The following is a 22,834-nucleotide window of genomic DNA, read 5'->3' on the forward strand; positions in this document are numbered from 1 at the left end:
GATTTGTACAGCATTTCAACGTAGAGAGCAAATCCTACGATGCAGCCTGTGCGATTGTTAAAGGTCGCTGGCTGTGCGGTAAATTCAGACCGAAAATAACAAAAACTGAATCAGTTAGATACTGTTCGGCTCAGAGAGCTGAAATCAGATGTTTAAAGATGGCGCTTGAAAATGCAGAACGTGAATTCCCGACACTAATCGTGTGCGATTCGCATTTTTGCGTCAACTCTTACAATAATAAGTTGCAGAGCTGGATTGAAAACGATTACAAAGATGACACAGGTGCCACAATAAAGCATAAAATGCTTTGGAAACAGGTAGCTCTTTTGCAGAAAGAACTACAAAAGACTCACGTGATACACACTCTGAGTCATCAACGTGATGGCGTTCACGTTGCAGGGAATTCATTGGCTAATACAGCCACAGCGGAAGCAACTAAACCTGCTTCCGTAGCCACAAAAAAGCGTTCAGAAAAATACATAGACGGGGAAACCATGCTGGCAGTAAAAACGTCCGTAAAATGCGACTATGCAGCACTACCCATGAACTATCCACTCAATTATGCATACGTAATTGATGCGAACTCCGTTCCTTTTGCTCGAATCCCTGGAGTGGGGGATAGGGTAATTCCAAACATGAACCGGAGAAAGTTATTAATAGCAGACGCACACATGGGTGAAGGTCCAAGGCAGATACAGATGAAGGAATCACTGAAAGAATTACAATCAGTGTACTGGTGGCCAGGAATGAGCCTACACCACTACAAATATGTAAAGAACTGCCCGGACTGCGATAGGGATCGCAGCAATGAGTCAAGCGCATTAATGCCATGGTAGGCATAATGCTGTCTACATGCCATCCAGCGACCTATTAATTAGTAAGGCTAAACACACTTAAAAAATGTGGCCCCAGCGCTCGGCTGACGCCAGAACGGTTATAAAAGATCTGCGAGTCGTTATCGGCACATACGCAATTGCCATGTTCCATTCGGACCAGGGGCCTGCTTTCAGCTCTCGAGCTTATAAGGAGGCCATCGCCAGCATGGGCGTTGGATTGCGGTATTCTTGTCCGTCACACCCCGAAGGGAACAGTGTGGTAGAAAGAAAAAAACGGGACATAAAGCAATCTATAACAGCAAAGGTATTAGGTTCAGGTGCTGGGTGGGTCAAACATTTAATAAGTGTCCAGTTAAGTCTAAACAACTTGCCAAGAAATTCTCTAAAAGGTTTCAGCCCATACGAACTATTGTTCAGAACTAGAATGCGAATTCAGGACTTAGATAGTCAGGTACCAGTGGTAGAAGATAAGAAAACAGACTTTGACATCAAAGATCGTTTGGCTGTTTTACAGGACTTGAATGAAACAAGAAAATCCTTAAGCAACATAAAGTTAAAGCACAGCCAGCTACCACTGACGAGGCACCACCAGCCCCAGCAAGGCCTGTCTGGATTCCAAAGATTGGAGATCTAGTCAGAGAAAAAAATAGCGGTGAAGAAGGAATTTGGGCCTTCTTACAGAAAAGCAGTACCTGTCTTAGCAATCAACGGAACAAGATCAGTAGTACTACCGCCCATTGCTGGTAAAAAGGAGAACAGAGTTGTATCAATCGACCTGGTAAAACCACAAGCATGTGGCCTATAATCAACAGTAGGCCCAGTGGACTCCCGAGAAAACAACAGAATACCCAAACTTGCAACAATTCAAGAGGTTCAAACTGAAAGACTAATCACATTCGATCAGCCTGCAGTGCACAGAGAGGAACTATGCAATAATGCCATGGAACTCGTGCCTCTTGAAACACAGATTGAAACAGTTCGTGAAGAAACACCAGTCTACAATGATGTGGCATCAGAATGTGCTATCGAAAGACAAATTGAAAGAACAATCCCAACAATTGACAGAACTGCCTCTGGCTACTTCATCAACTTCGATAACTTTTCTGAGGATCAAAACGACCCCGAAGTGATGCCGGAAACAAAAAAGACTTTTAAAGAAAAAGCAACAGAACTCTTTCATCAACTCAAGGAAATTTACCTTATTTCTCCATGGTTAGAGTTTTGGTTTGGTCTAGGTGTATTTTTCCTCCTGCTTTGGCTCATCATGGTACTTTGTTTGGGAACATTCATTGAGGGAAAATATAGTACAATGGACACAGCAAGTCAGAACATCAACGTAGTCCTCAAACCACACAGATCATCCCACGTGAAGAAAAGAGAACTGTCAACAGTAAATGTCACAGCCATTCCAATACCCGGTGGGGTAGTATGGGAGAAAACTGACTATGAAATATATGGTCCGGTCGAAATCCTGAAGTATCCTCATCAATTCAAGGTTTCCTTAAGTGACTTTGTAAAACCTAGTACATTCTCTGATGATTGGGACTTTGAAAGTATTAATAATATGATGTCTGATTTAGTAATGTCAGCTAGATTCACAGATCATGATTATTTACAAGGTTCGTCTAGTTATGAGCAGATGTTCTGCTACACACTATGGTGATCATTACTTGCATAAATCTGCACAGCCTAGAAATGTTTTTAAGTATAACCAATGGGAACATTGTGCTACTCCACCTAAAAGTAGTTCTAAAACATTCTATGAGAAATTTCAGTACTTCTCAGGGTTTAACACCAGTGATGCAGAAACGTTTTATTACAAACTGTTAGATAAAACAGGGTTGAAAACAATGCTGACAAATACTAAATTGATATATTCAGAAGCATTTTATGAAAAAATGATGACATTTGGTTTTGATTATTGGAAAAATAACATTGAAACAAAAACAATCTGGGGTACAAAAGATTGGCAGGTACAAGGCCTAGAAGCACTATTTCGAGCCTACATTATCCCAGAACAAATAATGTTTTTAAATGACACAATTCACCAAACAACCTGTCTTGGCCTAGCTAAGATCAAAGACCTTAGCAAACCGTCTATTCCAAAGCCAATACCTGATAATGCAACTACAGATATTGAGATAGACGTATAAAAATGTTTACATTTAAACAGAACACATCCTGTTTGGAAAAAGTGGTTAATCTGGCCTACTGACACAAACAACTGTCAAGATAGATTCCTGAATAAAACACGGGTTAACTATGACCAGACAAGACCCTAGATACTCCCAGAGACAACACCCAGGGATAGTAACAACATACAGTGTAGGGAAGCTGTGCCTTGAATGGCTAGAGTCATCCACACTGGCTGAAATTAAGCAACACTTATCTTTACTTAAAGATGGTGCTGATTTGCGCGATTTTATTATGGGACCACGCAAACAGCGTCAAAAGCGTTTCATAGCGACCAGTATCTATGCGGTATACAACGAGGCTTGGAAAGTCACACAAATTGAAACAGCTGAAAAAATACAAGAAATTGATCGTATTAATTTGGAAAAATCACTTTCTGTTGTGGACAATGGGTTAATGACTCTGTCCTCCAGAATATATTCACTGGACAGTATTGTATCATCTGCCATAGATATAATAGACAAAGACTTGCTAATGTTACAGCATGGCCAGTCGCAATTGTGTTCTATTGTACAGTTAGGCTGGACGCTGCAAAATCTTCGTTCAGGCTATGTGCCTTGGCGTGTAATCAACACAACGTCATTGTTTCCATCTTTAACCTTACTGATTAACAAATCAGCTTGGCACAGAAAGGAGCAGACTATACAATCCTGAGCATCGAAAAACTTGAGAGATTACCTTTGACAATGTCAGAAAGTCCTGTCATTGAATGGATAGTACACTGGATTATCACAATTCCGATAACAACTTTCCGATTTAGAAATTGCCTTGAATACATACCTACTGGCCAGTATGAACAATTGGGTAAAGGATACATTAAGTCAACATGGAAATTACCATATACACACACATGCTATAGTGACAGCAACAAAAATGTATTTCTTAGTGGTGAGAACTGTAAACATTCACTAAGCCGTATACTTTTGTGCCAGGCTATTAATTTACACGGAGCCTGTGAAGGAAATTCTAACAACCTTTCGTGCCACCAACATGTCACACCTGCAACGCAGATAGAGCCTTTCTTTATGCAACTCGCAAATGGGAGTTATATTCTAATACCGGATCACAGCTGTTGTGGCCTTTTGCCAGGAAAAGCCTATCTCGTAAGCGTAACATCCATGGTCAAATGCTGTATGCAAGCATTGTTTCCAAACGGCCCTGGAGACACTGAGACTCCCATTTGGCCTCGTTTGAATTTCTCTTCTATACGAATTGATACTTTAAGCAGAATGAAGTCTTTGCTTTTGCAGACAACAGTGCCCATCACGTCAACAAAAGAGACGTATGATCTCCTAGTTGCAAGGACGGCTACGGAGATACATGATCTTTTATCAACAAATTGCCCCGTGCATTTCACAGAAATGCTTAGCCAAATTCTTAACATCGTGCCATAGGCATCCCAGGCGTATTTAAGACCATTTTTACGGGACAGTTAACACCATTCAAAGCAATTCTAGGAATCATTCCTAATTTTGTCCATTCAGTCTTTGGCGGCATACCCCTGATTTTGGGACTTGTAGCAGGGATTTTATTTTTGACCCTCCTGCTCCGATATGGCAAGCCAAAGCTCAGACATGACTCCTACAAGGATGGAAGAAACGATCCTAGCAATCCACTACCGGGACAGAATAACTAGAGTCCTTGGATTGGCCAGGCTGAGAGATCTAAACATGACCTGGTTTCTTTCATTCAGAGCTATATGGCAGACCTGCATCTTACCTGTGCTTCGATGTATGCTATGCGGAGATGAGTGCGTGTTGGACATCTGTCTTGCACTTCCATCAGCAGTACCAATGGATATCGATACTTTGCTAAGTCCGATAACAGCTCACGCATTGTATTGTCCCCAGCGGTTACCAATCCTGATGACGGCATTCATTGAGACTCCTGTGCTACGACTAGGTGGTGACAGTGAAGCGAAAAATAAAAGCAACATCACCCAGGTACGACCTTCTGTGAGCATTGCTGATCCAGACTTTGATGATAGCAATCATTCTCACACCTGCCAAGTTACAGCATTATCGAACTTGGTCGAACTGTCATCTGATTTTGTAGACCAATTTTTTGAGAGCCTGTCTGATATGATGTTCTCCCCCGAACAGAAACAATAATTTTAGAGAAGCATTCCGACACACAGCGTTCCCATGAACTCTGAATTCGGCCTTCAGTTTTGATCAACAAAAACTGCTGAAAAGCGTTGAAACTCTATTCCCACGTTCAACAGGAATTTTTTTGAATTGAACACTTTAAAAAAAATATTTACCTTTTCTGGCACAAAATTCTTTGCTTAAAGTAGACCTATTCATAAAGAACAGAAGCTTCTATTTTTAGGTAAATCTAGAGACATAATAACTTTACACCAGCCTTCAGCACATTTTATAACAAATGCATTTATATGTGATGAAATTATCTCGCCCTTCTTTTCTGTATTAAGAGATATTTCATGTGTTATTTTTTCGCAAAATCATTCATTGATTACATATACTATAATTTTGAATGATTTCTATGCTTAAAGACGTACAGTACCAAAATTACCACGTATTACGAATACGCCATTTCAAATGCAAATATGTATTTTGGGGTGGGTAATGTTACACATGCATCTTTTGCTATAGTTTTTAGTAAATTGATGGACATAAATTCGTGGAGTGGGTGTCGCATTCTAATCTAGGACCCCGATCAATACTGTGACCTTATGCCCCTATACGGCTATAATCCCTTTGTACCCCTATATTGGCATAACCGATCAAATACAATATTCAGAAACTCGTCTCTGGCCTCACACGGGTCAGAGCCACATTTCAGAATCTCTTCCTCTGCAGCTTCCTCTGCAGCTCATTAGGGCAAATGACACAGCAGAAGCCACTATCTAAGATTCCTAGATTACACTCCCAGTTCTTCAACAAGATAAAAACTCAGCAACTTGGGAAAGCCCCGCTTGCTATGTTTTGATTAGTAATAGAACTCTAATGAGCACTGAGAGACGATCACTTCCTAGTGACATCTTTATTGACGTCTTATGTCCAAAAACTTACATCAAACAAGGCACCTTTCAGGTATAAATATTACCAACGTTGCCTTAAGCAAACGCTGCCACACTGATACTGATGCTATCGCTGCCTCAACAACATCGGCGAACGATGGTGTGGTGAACATAGGAGCAGAATAGCTGTCCCCTGCAAAGCCCAGCAGATACAAGCTGCCCACGGACGCTGCCCCTCCTCCTCTTCCTCGACGCGCTGAGAGAGACGCTGTCTTTTCTCTTGCCGAGAAAATCCAGCTCCGGCGTTTCCAGCCTACTCTTGAGAGTGACTGGGATATCGAGTCCTGGAAGGAGATACAAGACCTCCAACATTCTATTCCAGAGGTATGGTGTTGACTAAACCCTTAGAGAAAATTCTTGAAGCAAACCTTGGCAAAACCAACTTAACTTAAACTGCTACTTACTCACTCCCTCCCAAGTATTAGGCTTAGGTCAGGTACACTGGGGTAGGCGTAGTTAAAAGCACCAGTTGAGTACGTTAGCCTAATGTATATATGAATGTATATATGTTTTATTCATTTTAAACCATTGTATGGCTAAGAAACCATATCAATGCTTTTACAGTATTATTTCGCAATCCTCATTTTACTGTACGCACTTTTTATAATAACTAGTCTTGCAATTGTGGCAATTCATTTCTCTTGCACGAGAAGAAAGACTGTTCAATAAATAATACCTTTTTATTGAAAACGCCCGTCTCTCTATTCTCTGCACTTTGGTGAAAGTAATCTGCACAAAACTGACTGAGTAAAATAACTGTCTATTGTTTCACACGACTCTAGAGATTGACTCTTATTCTAAGGAGCAAAGTTGTCATGTTTATGCGGTTGTTGGAAAACTGAATCCCTTCTTGTCTGTACCAGGGAAGCTGATCACTTCCTATTCAGTCAAGAAAGTTTCCAGTGACCTCTGAGCTAGTTGGTAACAAACCCAATTAAGTTTAGCATAGTCAGTGGAGACCTGGAAGATCCGCACTTCTACGTCCATACTACTGTTTATGTTATTCCAATGCGCAGGGCCTATTGGGAAAATAGGAACTACACTACATTTTCTCTCTGTAAGTTTCCTTGTTAGAGCAATCGCTTCTGTCTTGAAATCTTTTGCATCAGAACAGTTCCTGCGAATCTGCAGGAATTGACCCACCAGTTAATTCGCCCTTAATGACTTTGGTGGAAACTCCCAAATAAGAGTAATCCATTTCTGTCTGTAGGTTTGTGAAACATCTTGGCCTGTAGGACTTCTCCATGTGGGTAAAAAACTAGATCCAGGAAAGGTAGTTCCTCCTTTGAGTTGGTTGAGGTGAAGTGGAGGAAGGGATTCTGGGTGCTCAACAATTCAAGGAAAGCCTGAATGGAATTGTCATCTCCTTCCCAGATAAGGAAGATATCATCTATGTAGCGCCTCCATAGCTTTATATTGGTATACCAAGGGCCCCCAGGGACATAGATATGTTGGTCCTCGAATGCTGCTACATAGAGCCCTGCCAGGCTCAGGCTGGGGGCAAAAACACTCCCCATTGATGTCCCATGTGTTTACAAATAGAATGTCCCCCGGTACTTAAAGAAGTTCCTCGTCAGAGCTATCACAGCTAAATGGAGGAGGAAAGGTCTCGGTGTCTGGTAATCCCAGTCCAATGTGAACAGGATTTTCTCCACTACCCGTAGAGTCTCCATTCGAGGGATATTCGTGTAGAGAGACTCTACGTCCAAGCTGACTAAGAAATTTCCTCTGGATCAAATTGTTGTTCCTGGAGTAGATTCAACACATCCCTTGTGTCTTTTAGGTAGGCCGTCCTGCTTTGTAACAAAGGTTTTAGGAAATAATCACAAAACTGTGACAAAAGTTCTAGTAAAGTCCTTATCCCTGACAATATAAGTCTTTCTGAAGGAGGGCAAGTTGGCTTATGCATCTTGGGGAGCATATAAAATAAGGTGTAACTGGTTCTCCTTGACACAAGAAACTGCCTTATTTTATGGTAATCCATTCGTTGTTTACTGCCTCTTCCACCACCGATGCTATCTCCCTCCTGATTTCTTCAGTGGGATCAGTGTGGAGTATGGAATAATTTCTTCAGTCCGAGAGTAGTCGCAGACATTCCATATCATACAAGGACTTTTTCTGTATGACAATCGCGCCACCCTTTTCCACCGGTTTGATAACGATCTCCGGGTTGTTTTTCAATTTATCCAGGGCTAGTTTCTCTTTTCTGGTTAAGTTCTTATAGTTTGTGTTGTCTTCTGTGGCCAAAGCCTCCACACTGCGGATCACAGTGTGTTCAAAGCCGCTACTTCAATAGGAAGGCTGCCTGTCGGTGGTACAAATTTAGATCTGTTCTCAGTGTCCTCATCCTTGACATTGAGGGTGTTAGTTTGTGGTGTAAGGGAGCACATTTTGTGATAGTATTAGTTCATTATCTTGTCATTTAAGAATTTGTTAACACTGTGGGTATAAATGTAATCGCATTCGTACTAGCTGAACACCCAAATGCAGCAATAAGTAACAGGCAAGTGAGCAGTTAACCTTTGCCAAGGGTTATTTAATGTGCTAAAACATGTTGCAGTGATTTTATTAGCTTTTATTAAATTTGAGCTAGAAACTAATTGTTTTTGTTAAAACCTACTGATGATGCAGCACATGACAGATTCTGTGGCAAATATGGCAAATCCATAACTATACCAAGAACACCGTTGCCACAAAATCTCATAATTCTAGTGGCCTTGATTAACCCCCAATTATGGCTGTTTTACTATTCGTTCTTGCTTGTATAAGGCCCCAGTGCACATTTGCTGTGCCAGCGTTGCCTTGAGCCTCAGAGAAACAGCCCACTGGAAGGAAGCAGAGGAGACAGCTTATTTTAAGCATCAGTGAAATGGGAGTGATATGGATGGGGAAGGAGGGAGCCCATGTTTTTAACAAAAGGCAGAAAGTACAGCCCTCTTCGCAAGGCAACAGCTATCATTAGTAAAGCAGGTGCAGACTGACTGCAGTCCAGGGACCGAGGGACACCCTGTGTCACATTTATGACTGCATGTCAGCCAAGAAAGGGCATGCAAGTTCATTTTCCTTGGTAAAACTACAGCAGATGTCACCTTTGCTGCAAAAAGGGAGGGGATGTGGACTAAGGAAAACAGCTGTCAACTTTGGAACTGGGGAATTGGGTTCAAGTCCCAATATTGGGCATATCACTTACTCTCTCTATTCCTACAAAACATGACTCTGGCCTTGTGTGTATCTAGTGCCCATTAGCTGGCAGCCAATCCTTAAGACTACTCATCACAGTGATCCCTTATGCTTCTTGGACTTCCGAGTCCGACTCAAACAAGCTCTCAGTGTCTGAAACATGATGGCGTGGCACTAGGTGTGCATGGAGCTATCTCCTGAGTGGCACTGGTCGAGTCGAGCGCGTTCTTGAGCTTCCGGAGACCAGGCAGACATATGGCTGTCCAACGTAGGCCAGCTGGCTTTGCTCGTGACTTTTAAACATTTGCCTGAATTTCAGGCTTAGCAAGTTCCCACAGTCACCCCTATGTCTCGCTGTATTAAGGATGCCTTCAAAATCGATAATCGGGGGCTGCTCTCACTCGTCCTGATATCAATAGCCCACAGACCACAGGGAAAAAGAGACCGCAGCGTGGCAAGGCGAGCACTAATCAGACAAGTAGCTAAGGGGACAATGCCAAAGTACCCACAGCAAAGTAGGGGGCATGATTATCTGTCCCTAGGTCTAAGACAATAGTGTTAAGCCACAAAGCTTGGATAAAGTCTTGGGAAGTATGGATGCTGAGGCAGCTGGGCTTCTACCTGTACCATCTACTTCATCGTCCTCCCAGCATGCTCAGGACCATACATGATTTATATCTCTACTCTTCTGTCAGTGGTTAATATCAGCCACGGCCGTGTAAGGCGACCCACCGGGCGGTGACGTGGGGCGGGGGAGGGGCAGGGTGGGGGTTGTAAAATGCGGAAACGGACGATTTCAGGTAAGTAACGGAGGAAAAAAACGAATTTTGCTGGTGTGCTGCATTGCATTTGGCGAGATGCAGAAAGGGTCACCTTTCTGCACGTAAACAATCAAGGGCAATGTGCTGTTGCAATGTGTGCTGTACAATGCAGCATATATGGAAACAGCAAAAACAAGGAGAAATAAAGCATTTCTCCTCGTTTTGCCTGTTTAAGACCAGGTTTTCCCCTGATCTTAATTCTGGCGCCTCCTCCTATTTATGCCATCCTTGTTCAAGTTCAAGTTTATTTTATTTGTTTTGGTACTCTACTGAGGACCACAAATTTTGTACGGTAAAATTCAGTTACAAATACTTTTAGAATTTCATATTAATACAAAGCTAAAAAAGGTTTTAAAAATGCATAAAAGTTATAACAAACTAATTCATTGGGAGGAAATTTACATACTGTGATCAAGTCCTTTACGGTAGTGATACGGCAGTTAATGTATATAGGATACAGATGTTTTGTCCTAGCTGCCACTACTTTTGGGTTAGGGCATGTGAATAAAAGATGTTCTACATCCTGCTCCCCCCCGTAGCAGAGGTTACACAATGAAGATCCATTAAGGTGCCATCTTGATGTTGTGGTTAGCACTGGTAAAATGCCAAGTCGTAACAGGATGATTGATCTCCTAGCGCCATGCGAAAGATTAAAGTCTATGTATTGTTGCACTTGCTTGGGTCCAATTGTTTCCGCAAAGCTTTTATACAGAGTCAATTTGGCGCAGTGTGAAAAATCAAGATCATAACTGAGTCTGGGGGTAAAACATTTTAAAAAGAGTTTCAGTTGTGATGGAGTCCACGTAAGCAACAGGTTAACATTGATCTCAGCTAGTTTAAATGCAGTGGACATGTTGCTGAAGAATACTTGTTTCAAAGCTTCACAGTCGAAGGTCTCAGCTTTAAGTAGTGAACGGAGAGTTCCATCCTTTGAGTGCAGCAGGTTATATGCCCACCTGATGACATTTGCGATGGCTCTTGAATAGGAACTCTTGATTGAAAACTCGAGGCGAAGAGCTTGCATCGGAGTGGATTGTGATACCTTCAGCATTTTCCTCAGTATCTTCCCTTCTTTTTGGTCCAGGAATGACCACTGTTTTATTGGAATATATTCCAAAGCAAAAGATAAAACTGGAGGTATCTTTGTACTATATACTTTGAGAAGGGATGAAAAATGTCTGTTACCTGAAGCCGCGTATAGTCTTTGAAGGGCTCCGGCGTGCACCTCGGATTTATTTCCTAGTCAGGTTATTAACCTGTGAATTCTTTTTTAATGTCTTAGTGAAAATCCTGCCCAAGTAGGTGTATTCCTCAGTCTCTTCTATTGTTCCAGCGCCAAGTCTTCCTGAGAAGGAAACTATTTTTGTCTTACCGAGATTCGGGATTAAGAAGTTTTCCTGAGTGTATTTGTTCAGAGTGTCTAGAAGGCTTTGCAGACCAAAGGGCGTGAGATCTAACACTACAATATCGTCTGCGTATAAGAGGGCGTGAACGTTTTGGGCTGCGATCTTTGGAGGCAGACTTGGCACTTGTTGCAGGTGCTGAGGCAAATCACTAAGGTATAGTGAGAATAACAAGGGGGCTAGGAGACACCCCTGCTTGAGTCCATTTGCTGTTGGAATTATGTTGGTCAAGCCCTTTTCGCACCCCATTTGCACTTGACACCACGTGTGCGAATGTAGTGTAATTATAATTTGTAATAATTGTTCAGGGATTCTTAGCTTCCTCAGTTTTTTCCAGAGAGATGGTCTGTCTACTCGGTCAAATGCGGTTGAAAAATCAATGAATGCTGCGTATACCGGTTGGGATTTTCCAACGCAAGTGCTGTTAAAACACGTTATCAATTCGACGCACATTTTTACATCGTATATGCCTTTACTACATATGCCATACAATGCAAAGGCATGCTTGGTAAAGGGGAAACATCATTTACAATGGGATGTTACAACACATTGCCATTACAACACTGTTGTAACAACGCAATTACAATTACATCGCAAAGCCATTACAAAGCAAGGCATTAATATGCATATGCTTTTACCATACATGTCTTTACAACAAATTTCGTTGTAAAGGCATGAATGGTAAAGGCATATGTGTTTTACATGTAAGTATAAGGTAAGTATAGGCTTTAGGGTGGGTTTGGGTATTGGGGTGTAGGGGTATAGATTTTGGGGTGCCAAGGTTAATTTTAGGGTTCAGGGTGGACTTTGGTTTTGGGTTGTAAAGGATAATTTAAAATTGTAGGTTGGGGTAGCAAGGGTGATTTTGGAGTTCAAGGTGGGTTTGAGTTTTGGGGTGCCAGGGGTAATTTTAGGGTTCAGGGTGTGTATGGTTTTTGGGTGCCAGGGGATATTTTAGGATTCAGGGTGGGTTTAGGTTTTGAGGTGTCAGGGGTAATTTTAGGGTTCAGGGTAGGTTTCGGTGTTTGGGTGTTAAAGTTAATTTTAGGGTTCAGGGTGGGTTTGGGTTTTTGGGGGATCCAGGGGTAATTTTAAGGTTCAGAGTGGATTTGGGTTTTGCGGTGCAAGGGTTAATTTTAGGGTTCAGGGTGGGTTTTGGGGTGTCGGGGTAATTTTAGGGTTCAGGGTGGGTTTGGGTTTTGGGCCACCAGGGGTAATTTTAGAGTTCAGAGTGTGTTTGTGTATTGGTGTGCAAGGGTTACATTTGGGGTTCAGGGTGGGTATGGGTTTTGGGATGCCAGGGGTAATTTTAGTGTTCAGGGTGGGTTTGGGTTTTGGGGTCCCAGGGGTAATTTTAGGGTTAAAGGTAAGATTGGGTTTTGAGGTTCAAAGGTTAATTTTGGGATTCAGGGTGGGTATGGGTTTTAGGGTGCCAAGGTTAACTTTAGGGTTCGGGGTGCATTTGGGTTATGAGGTACAAGGGTTAATTTTGGGGTTTAGGGTGGTTATGGGGTTTGGGGTACCAGGGATAATTTTAGGGTGCAGGGTAGATTTGAAAGAGGCACATGTGTTAAGCATTTCAGAGTACCAACATGAACGCCAAGTAACTGACACAACTCAAGGGAAATTCAACAGCAATTTCTAAAAATAGAGTGTATTTTTATCTTAATTAAGACACCAAAACAAAGGGAATTGCATACATATACCTGAAGTTATAGATTTTTGAGGCAATTTATAGTCAGTGCAAAATAATACAGTTTGTATTATTGGGGTCAAGTGGAGAAACAAATAGTGATAATCAGTCACTTGCAGGTCGGGATGCATGGAAAGCTTGCAGGGTAAAGGTGATGTGGTTCCCAAGACTAAGCCACGACAGTCAGTTAAATTTTACCTGGCCCCTAAAGCCTGGGTGCAGAGTTGCGCTGGCTGTCCCTGGTGCTGAACAGGAGCTACACTAGAGCTGCTTTTGGCACTGAAGTGTTGCTGCAGGGAAAAAAGATACAAAAAACAACAACGGGTGGTTGCTGACATCGGTCAAAGGTCAGATGACTTTCCCTCTAGGTGCAGCGTTGAGTGATGGGGGGGGTTACTGCCTGGTGACCAACACACCTTAGCAGTGGTAAGGTGAGCAGAAAGTTACTTTGACGTCTGGTGGTCCTTGGGAACGCAGTAACTTCCTGTTATGTTGTGGAAGGCAGAACTACAGTTTCCACAATGCACTAGACCATCTGGATTTAGGCAATTCTTCAGAAGGCCCCATGGCCAGGGATTGTTCAGAACCAGAGCATTTTTTTACCTGCAGTTTGCAGAGGACTAGTGACACGAGTCCATGGGCGAAGGGAGGGTGCCGTCGACTTCCACAAGAGTCCCTTTGTCTGAGGTAACCGAGAGATAGCCTAGAAGGAGTCTAGATCAGGCAGTTCCAGGAGTGTTGCCACTGGTGCAGAGTATCCCTCTTTTGCTTTGTGCAAGTCTTGTTGTTGCAGACACAGGCCTCTTATTCTGTCCACTTTGATGCAGATTTTCGGGACTGAGGTTCTGGTGTCAGGGCTGTCCCTTAAATCCTATATTTAGGGGAGTTAGGGGTGTGGGAGCAAGTAGCCAATGGGCAGCTATTGCCTACAGCTAGTAATCCCTGAGATTAACCCTATATTCTGCAACTTCTAAAAATTGCAGAACCCTTCTTCCAGTGTACAGAGTGGGCTGACCACCCTGGAGATGTGGTTAGCCTGCTGGGGGTATACACCTCCTTGACTATCTAATTTCCTGCCTGTCCAGGTGCAAATGTGCCTGGGGCAGGTGGAGGGCCCTTAACAAACCCATAACTGCAGATTCACTAAACAAGCATACCCAGAGGCTGGGGAAGGTTCCAAGACACAACATGCTTCAGAGCAGCTGCCTAGGAGAGCCTTGCCAACATCAGACAACAAGGGGCATTTCTAGGCACCCTAGGCAACTTAAAAGCAATTTAGATAAAATGTATGCCACACAAAAAAAGCCTAATATGCCCAAAAACTCAAACTAGTGGTACAATGTGACATGGGGAAGATGGACCTTTTGGGGATTGTAAATGTGAAGTAAATGATACTACTAAAATCTGAATTAGGTGAGGGTTAGTACATGATGATATACAGTTGCAGGTCCCAAATATTTTTTTAGGAAGGCTATGGCTGGCACTGCCCACCTAAACTGATGTTGCCACCACTTGCATTTTGTCATTTTCTCCAATATGGTTCCTATGTTAGTCCAGTTGATATGTACATTGTGATATTATTCCCCAACTACATCAGAGTTACAGAAATACCAATACAAAATGTTGGATTTTGCTATTTGTTCCAAGTAAGCATAATTTCACATTAATGCAGGATTGGATCGATCCTCAGCTGTTCCATGCCTGTTTGATTTGCTTGTACAGTCATGTTCTTCCTTTACATTCTGATAGTTGTAGCACCACAGTTATGTTGGAAAACAAATCACAACTACTTCAATAATTAAAAAAAATAATTGCTACATTACTTGCCTACAAAGATTTGTGCATGGGAGCTTTTATCTATTTTGGCTGAAGTTCTAAATCTAAATCTGGTCATACATTTCTGTATGTTGCAGAGGGGGGCATTTAGGAAGTATAATGTCTGCCTGGATCATACTGGTTCAAGTCAACCAATAGAAGGCAAACAAGTGTCTCTACCAACTTGGGGGAGTTTTGGGGCCTGGACAAGGCCTGTGTGCTAACGGTGTGTCTCTCACTTTGCCATGGTAGGAGTGCCGGTCATGATATACAAGTATATGCTTGCCTGCCCCAAATAGTATTGCTGCAGCGACTGCAGATGATCATTCGAGCAAAATGTTCTACTACTTGGCCACCATACAGAAAGTGCAATTATGAAAAGATCCATGGACCTGTAACAAATGCAAAGCACATTACATTATTTTCAATTTCCATGGGCAAGCAGAATTGAGTTTTTACACATACTCACTTTTTTTAGACAAATCATCAAGCAGGTGGGCGATAAATATAATGTATTTTCCCTCCTGGGCATTCCCCTGCTTGAATTAAATGTGTCAATCAATTAAAATTGAATGTGTGATTGACAGAACACATATTTTACTTATATTATTATGTTCTGCGGTGTGATAATCAAGGATTGCTGGAATATATTTGTAGTATTTTATCTTGGCTCTGACTGTTCAGTGTTTTATTATTTGTTTTTGATTTCTTTTTTTTTTCCTTTTTTTTTTAAAGATTTTTATTTTAAGCCATGATAACAAAAAAAGAATACATAGGTATGACATTTCAACCCACCCACCCCACACCCACCACAAAGAAGAAACAGCAATGTATTGAAAAGAGATGACGGGAGCAAAAAAATAAAAGAGAAAAGAAGAGGAGAAAAAAAAGGGCAAAAGAGAAGAAGCAAGAAATCTAGGTGGCACATAGCTGTCGGGTTTGAAGAAAGAAAAAAAAGAAGAAGAACGAAGAGAGAAGCAGAAGAGAAGAAAGGAAGGAAAAAGGAGAAGAAAAAAGGGCAGAAAGAAGTAAAAAGGCAGTACATCCTAGAAACAAAAAAGAGAAAAAGATTATCTTAATGCCCCAGTTGCTCCAGACATGAGGACAGTTTTTCCCCCACTTCCAGGCCCTTTTTCCGACTCTTACGCCCCTTTTTGGCATAGACAGCTTTTTCCAAATGGTACATGGCCACTAGTCTGGCCAACCCCTGAGGAAATGAAGTGGGGTCAGAATCCAGCCAAGCGGAGGCAACACAAATCCTCCAAACTGCCATGCAATAAAAACTAGTCCATCGCTTTTGATCCTGCAGGATTCACACTGGTTCCCCAGCAAGATAACTGTAGGGTTTAATGAAATGGACTGATTAGTGATTTCACTTAACAATTCCTGTATACGAAAAAGTGCTGAGGCAAGTTTCGGACACGTTGCAAAAATGTGGATTGAGCCGGACCCGAAATCAGAGCACTGAGGGCATAATTTCCATTTGCCTACTCCCAAGTTAGCGATCTTACTAGGGGTAATGTACAAAAACAAAATAGTTTTAAAGTGTTGTGCCTGCAGCTTGGATAAAAGTAAACATTTTTGTGAGAGGGCTAAAGAGTTATAAAAGATACTATGCGGGGAATCAAGTTTTACGTGCCATTTGTCTGCGATGGTATGCAAGTCATCTGGGCTTTGCCTATTAAGGATGTTATATATATGACCAATTCAGGGGGGCGAGGCGTTGCGCAGTGTGTTAAGAAGCTCAACTTCCTTAAACCCAATGCCCCCCCAACCTTCCTAGAAAGAAAATCGTAAATGGCAAGATACCTGTTAGTTTGAGAAAGATTTGACTCCCTCACTGGTGATCAGGTCCCCTAGTTTTGTAATGCCAGTCTTATACCATTCGGAAAAGTAGGACTTTCCAAAGATAGCTGGTAGATTGCTATTGTTAAGTGTGGGAGAAAAGTAATTGAATCTACCCAGCCGGAAGCTTCTGCGGATGTTGCAAAAGACTTTGTAAGAGTTTATTAGGGTCTTAAACCGCACGCACTTGTAGTATCCAAAGGACATCTCTCGGAGCAAGCATCCCCAGTGCTGTTCGCCCAGCAGAAGTTGAAAGGGCGAAGGAGGTCCAGGTGCAGGAGGGAAGGGTGGTTCCCTCACTAGTTCATAGCTGTACTGCAGCACTGAGGCCCAGTAGTATAATATGATGTTGGGAAAGGACCAGCCTCCTCGTTCTTTCGGGAGCGAAAGCTGCTTTAGTGCCCGCTTAGGTTGGGAGTATGCCCAAATAAATTGTGTGAAGATTTGTTGGAATTTAAGCAGATTTGCTTTGCTAAATTCCAGGGGTATGGTATGGAAGAAATAAAGAAGTTTAGGAAATATGTCATTTTTATGACATTGCATCTGCCCACGAGAGTTAGGTGAAGATTGTCAATTTGTTTTAGGGCCTTCTTGGTATGAGCAGTAAGAGGTGTTAGGTTGTCTGGCACAATTTCGTCCATATTGGATGAGATGCAAACCCCAAGGTATTTAGCCTTTGGTACTACCCTGCCGTCTACCCAGGTAATTTGGTTGTTTACTATTATTTGTGTTTTGTTTTTATTCAGGGCGTAACCGTATAGTCTCCCAAATTTTTGAGCCTCCCTTTCTAGAGCTAGTATACTGTTCGCAGGGTCAGGGGAGGTAATGGCCAGATCGTCAGCGTAGGCTAAGATTTTAGTGTTAGTGCCCTGGAAGCTGACCGGTAAAATGTCAATGTTTCTTTCAATTTGTTTGATAAATGGGTCTAAGTAAAGAGCGAACAACAGAGGGGAGCAGGGGCAACCCTGCCTGGTACCTCGAGAGATGTTAAACTGGCCTGTGAGTTGCCCGTTTATGGATACACAGGCCGTAGGTTCAAGATAGAGTGCCTGCACCGCCTGTGTAAGCTTTGTCCCAAATTGTTTTTGATTTCTGATGAGTTTCTAGACTGTTGATAACTACTTGTCTATTTTATTGTTGTTGTTGATAAAAATACTATCTTGCAGAATGAAAGTAAGTGAAAGAGCATCATGTCACTCTCTGTTAACTGTTTATTCAGAGAGTTTCTATAACAGTTAAATAATGTTAAAAAGGCTGAGCAGAAAGATAGTAGGTTTAGAGAAGAGAACTTCATGCCAGGAGACAGCTGGACAGGCAATGCGGGAATCAAATCACCAATTATAATTGAAGGCTACTAAGGAGGCATTTCACCTCCTCACTGGCTGAACATAGCAGTGCTGCTGGCCTTCCATTTCAAGACTGGAAGGCCTTGCTAATATATCAAACACAAGTCCTATTGTTCCAACTGGTAGGCTACTGTGAACCATCTGCTGCTATTGTATTTGTCTTCTATATTTTTACAATTCATATTGTGTGCACTAGACTATGATTTTGGTACAGACAAAATGTATGCCACGTGTTCTGGTGTTCTTGATTGGGCTATTTCTTAATGAAAAAAGATTTTGGATTCCACTAACTATGTCTCATGGGGAATTGATCATTACATGAAACAGGTAAATAAACATTGCTCAGTGGGTTGTGAAATAGTTGCAATACAACTAGTTATTTTGATTCGGGTTAGCACATTGACAGAGTCCTTGGTGACAGGAGGTCTAGAAAAACAAACTCTATATCTCCAGAAAATCTTGACAACAGATCAGGGCATTATGCTGAAGGCCATTTTGAACAGTTGACAACAAGCAAGGATACATAGTAAGAACACAACTTCCAACTCTCATGCAATCACTGTTTCATATAGCCAGGAACTGGAAGGGCTGCACAACTGGGGAGCTTGCATTTTCCCCACTATTTTCCACTGTGATGGCATGGGCTAAAGAAATATTTCAGGGCCCGATTTGGGTGTCGGGCAGAGAGCCTCTGACTAGCGGCCAGAGGCTCTCCGCCCGACATCCTGAGCTTTCCCTTCAACCGCTGTATTTTGATTATGGTGGTCGGAGGGAAAACCACAAGGCAAATCCATTCCTCTTCTGAGCCCATTGGAACAGGGGCAGTATAGTAATCCCTTCAAAGACAGCGGAGTCAGACTAGGCTCCGCCGTCAGGATTAAAATGTTGGTTTCCGACAACCTGTCCATGTCGGCCTTTATACCATGGAAACGCTGTCAGAAAGCAACATTGGAGTCCCGTAGAAGGGCCCCCTTCCCCCTGGCCCTCTGTTTGATGCCCCCTGAAAATCCCTGCACCGTGAGGCAGGCACCATTAGGTGTCTGCCACATGGTGCATGGATTTTCACAAACACCCATTTCTCAATGGGAGCTTGTGCTGCAGGCAGTGTCCATTTGCCTCACAAGCTCCCATAGAGAAATGAGTTTGCGACTGCACCATATTCTGAAGGTGCACAAAGTCCCATGCCCAGCACCAGAAATCCTGGCTCCCTTCCAACCTGAAGATACACCACCGCCGAGCTCCGAGACCTGGACCCCAGACACCACAACAACAACTGCTGCCACACCTGTCCACGTTCCACAGAAGGTCCTTTCTCCTGCCAGTATTGTTTCTTCTTCTGCAACACCCGCACACACAAATACCACCATGCCGATGATGACAAACCAAGATCAAATCCACTGCCTCACTTCTCAATGCACGTTAACTCAGCAAGCAAGCCAACATGATCTGGGACACCATCACATCCAATGGCATCTTCCTCACCACAACCCTGCTAAACCCTGCATCTGCACCCAACATTGCCTCAGCAACCTCGGAAGACTAGAAGATAGCACACTGAGACCACATCACCAAGCTATGGTGGTGGAATCATCCTCATCCACAATAAAACCTTCCACTGCACAGCCGCTGCAGACAACACCACCTCAATTATGGAACACCTTTACTTCCAACTCCATACCAATGGCAAAACCACCATCATATTCAGCATCACCTACAGACCCCCAGGACCATGCCCCAGCTTCTGCATAGCCATTCCCTAAATTCATTGCCCCGCTCACCATTAAATCCAAACACTGCATCTTCTTTGAAGACCTCAATCTTCACCTAGACAACCTCAATGACACCAACACCACCAAACTCCTCAAAAGAATGAACAACATCGGCCTCACCCAACTAGTCACTGACCCCATGCACTACACCCTATCTTCACTCCAGCAACAGATTCAAGTACTGCCATGTCACTGAGATCACCTGGACGGACCACGCTATAGTCCACTTTACCATCACAGGATCCTCCGGCACCACCACCAAGCCGCCAGCACTTCACACCAATGCAGTAACAAAGTATCAGAGAGCCAGTGGACAGACGGCCTCAACACCTTCCGCTCCGACACCACAACACACCTAGATCAAGCTGTCAAGAACTTCTTCGCCTCAATCACCTACAGAGCCAACAGAGTCATCTTCATCAAGCCAATCAAACAGACCAGCTGGTTCAATACTGAACTAAAGAAGACCAAAAGCAACTGCAAATGACTAGAGAAGAAATGGTGCACCAGCAAGGAGACCACAGACCATGCCACCTTCAAGACATCCTTCAATCAATACCATAAACTCCTGAAAAATATAAAAAAGAAAGCCCTTGCTGACCGCATCAAAGCCTGAATCAATCACAGCAAAGAACTATTCATCATCATAAGGGAATTTTTCAACCGATCAGCCACCTAAAACATCATTACCCCCTCACAGAAACTCTGCAACACGATAGCCAACTTCTTTCATGACAAGATCTCCACCATCTGCAAAAACTATGCACACCAGCCCAATGTCACTGACATACTCAGTTACCCCAAACCAACAGATCCCAACCTCGACAACCTACTCACTGCCTGGGACTAGCTCATCACTCAAGACACCACAACCATTGTGAACTTCGTTCACTCAGGAGCACCCACGGACCCCTCTCCCCACCACATTTTCAACCTCAAGAGCAACAGGATTTGCAACAAACTCACCACTATTATCAATGCATCCATCACCACAGCCACCTTCCAAGAGCAAAGGAAACATGCAGAAGTCAAACCCCTTCTCAAGAAACCCTCTGCCAACACCTGGAACTAAAGAACTACTTTGCCATCTCTCTGCTCCCTTTTCCCACAAAGTCCTCGAAAAGGCCATAAACTGCCAATTCACGGACCACCTAGAAACCACAATCTTCTAGACACCTCCCAATCTGGATTCCACACCAACCACAGCACAGAAAGTGCCCTGATCGCCGCCACCGACGACATCAGAACCCTCCTGACGGGGGAGAAACAATGGCCCTGATCATCCTTGAACTCTCAGTAGCTATCAACACAGTATCCCACCACACCCTCATCAGAGTCTTTATCACATTGGAATTCAAAGGCATGCCCTCAGATGGATCACCTCCTTCCTCACCAGGAGAATCCAGAGGATCCGCCTACCACCTTTCACCTTGGAACCTAAGAGCATCATCTGTGGCATCACTCAAGGCTTGCCTCTCAGTCCCACACTCTTCAACACCTACATGACCCCTCTGGCCAGCATCATCAGGACCCATGGACTACATATCATATCCTACACCGAAGACACCCAGCTCATCGCCTCGCTATTAGAAGCACCTCCACCACTAAGGCCAAATTTCACACGTGCATGATGAGAATCACTGACGGGAGGAAGGACAACTACCTACAGCTCAACACTGATAAAAAGGAAGTGTTGATCTTCGGAAACAATACCTTTCCATGGAACAGCTCCTGGTGACTTTCCAAACTGGAACCCTCACTCACCCTGGCTGACTATGCCCACAACCTTGGCCTTTTCCTGGACAGCAACTTCACCATGAAAACCAGATCAAAGCAGTTTCTTCCACTTGTTTTTTCCTTCTTCGCATGCTCCATAAGATCTTCAAATTGGTCCCCGTCAACACCAGATGGATCATCACTCAAACACTAGTCACTAGCCGCTTGGACTATGGCAAAGGGGATGGCTACTCTCCATAGCAATACCCACGCACACCCTGAAGAGACTCCAGACTATACAGAACACAGTGGCCAGACTCGTCCTCAACTTTCCCAAACAAACCCACATCACCCCTCACCTCAAGAAGCTACACTGGATTCCAATTCAGAAGACATGTCAATTCAATATGCTGACCCATACCTACAAGGTCCTTCACAGTCAAGCTCCAGCATAAATTACCAACCGCCTGAACTTACACCAACCCTCCAGACTCCTGCGCTCTGCCTCCCTCTCCTCACACACACTCACCCCGCATCCATCATAGCAACAATGGAGGATGCTCCTTCCCCTACCTCACCGCCAAGTCTTGAAATGATCTCCCCTACTTCCACCTCCAATCCTCCATCTACCTGGAGCAACACAGGAGCATATTACCAACAACTAGCGATAATTATCGCTATGTTGGCCTAGCGGCAATAATATTATCGCCCAGCTCCGCCGATTTTTATCGCAGATAAACCTTGCTATTATCAAGGTTTATCTCAAAAGTGATAAAAAACGGCCAAAATGCATGAATATTGCCGAAAAGTTAGCGATAATCATGCATTACCGAGCTAATGCTCTTAGCCCTATTATCCACCTACCATTGGATAACATGGCTAAGAACTGCTCTGAGCAGGCGTTAGCTTTTGGAGATATTCACGCTTAGCGCGAATATTTCCAAAAGTAGGTAATAGGAGATAGCGATGTTAGTGACTGTTTACAGTCGCTAACATCTTGGCACGCCCACTTTGCATGTCATTAGCGATAATTATCGCTGACATGCAAAGTGGGCCCCAAGATGATCGCTATCTCCTACTAGCTGTCGCTAACAGCTAGGTAATAGGGCGATAAAATTATCGCCGCTTTAGCGGGAAGAATTTCCGCTAAAGCGGCGATAAGGCCCTTGGTAAT

Source organism: Lissotriton vulgaris, chromosome 7 (genome assembly GCF_964263255.1).
Source record: "Lissotriton vulgaris chromosome 7, aLisVul1.2, whole genome shotgun sequence".
NCBI classification, from domain to species: Eukaryota; Metazoa; Chordata; class Amphibia; order Caudata; family Salamandridae; genus Lissotriton; species Lissotriton vulgaris.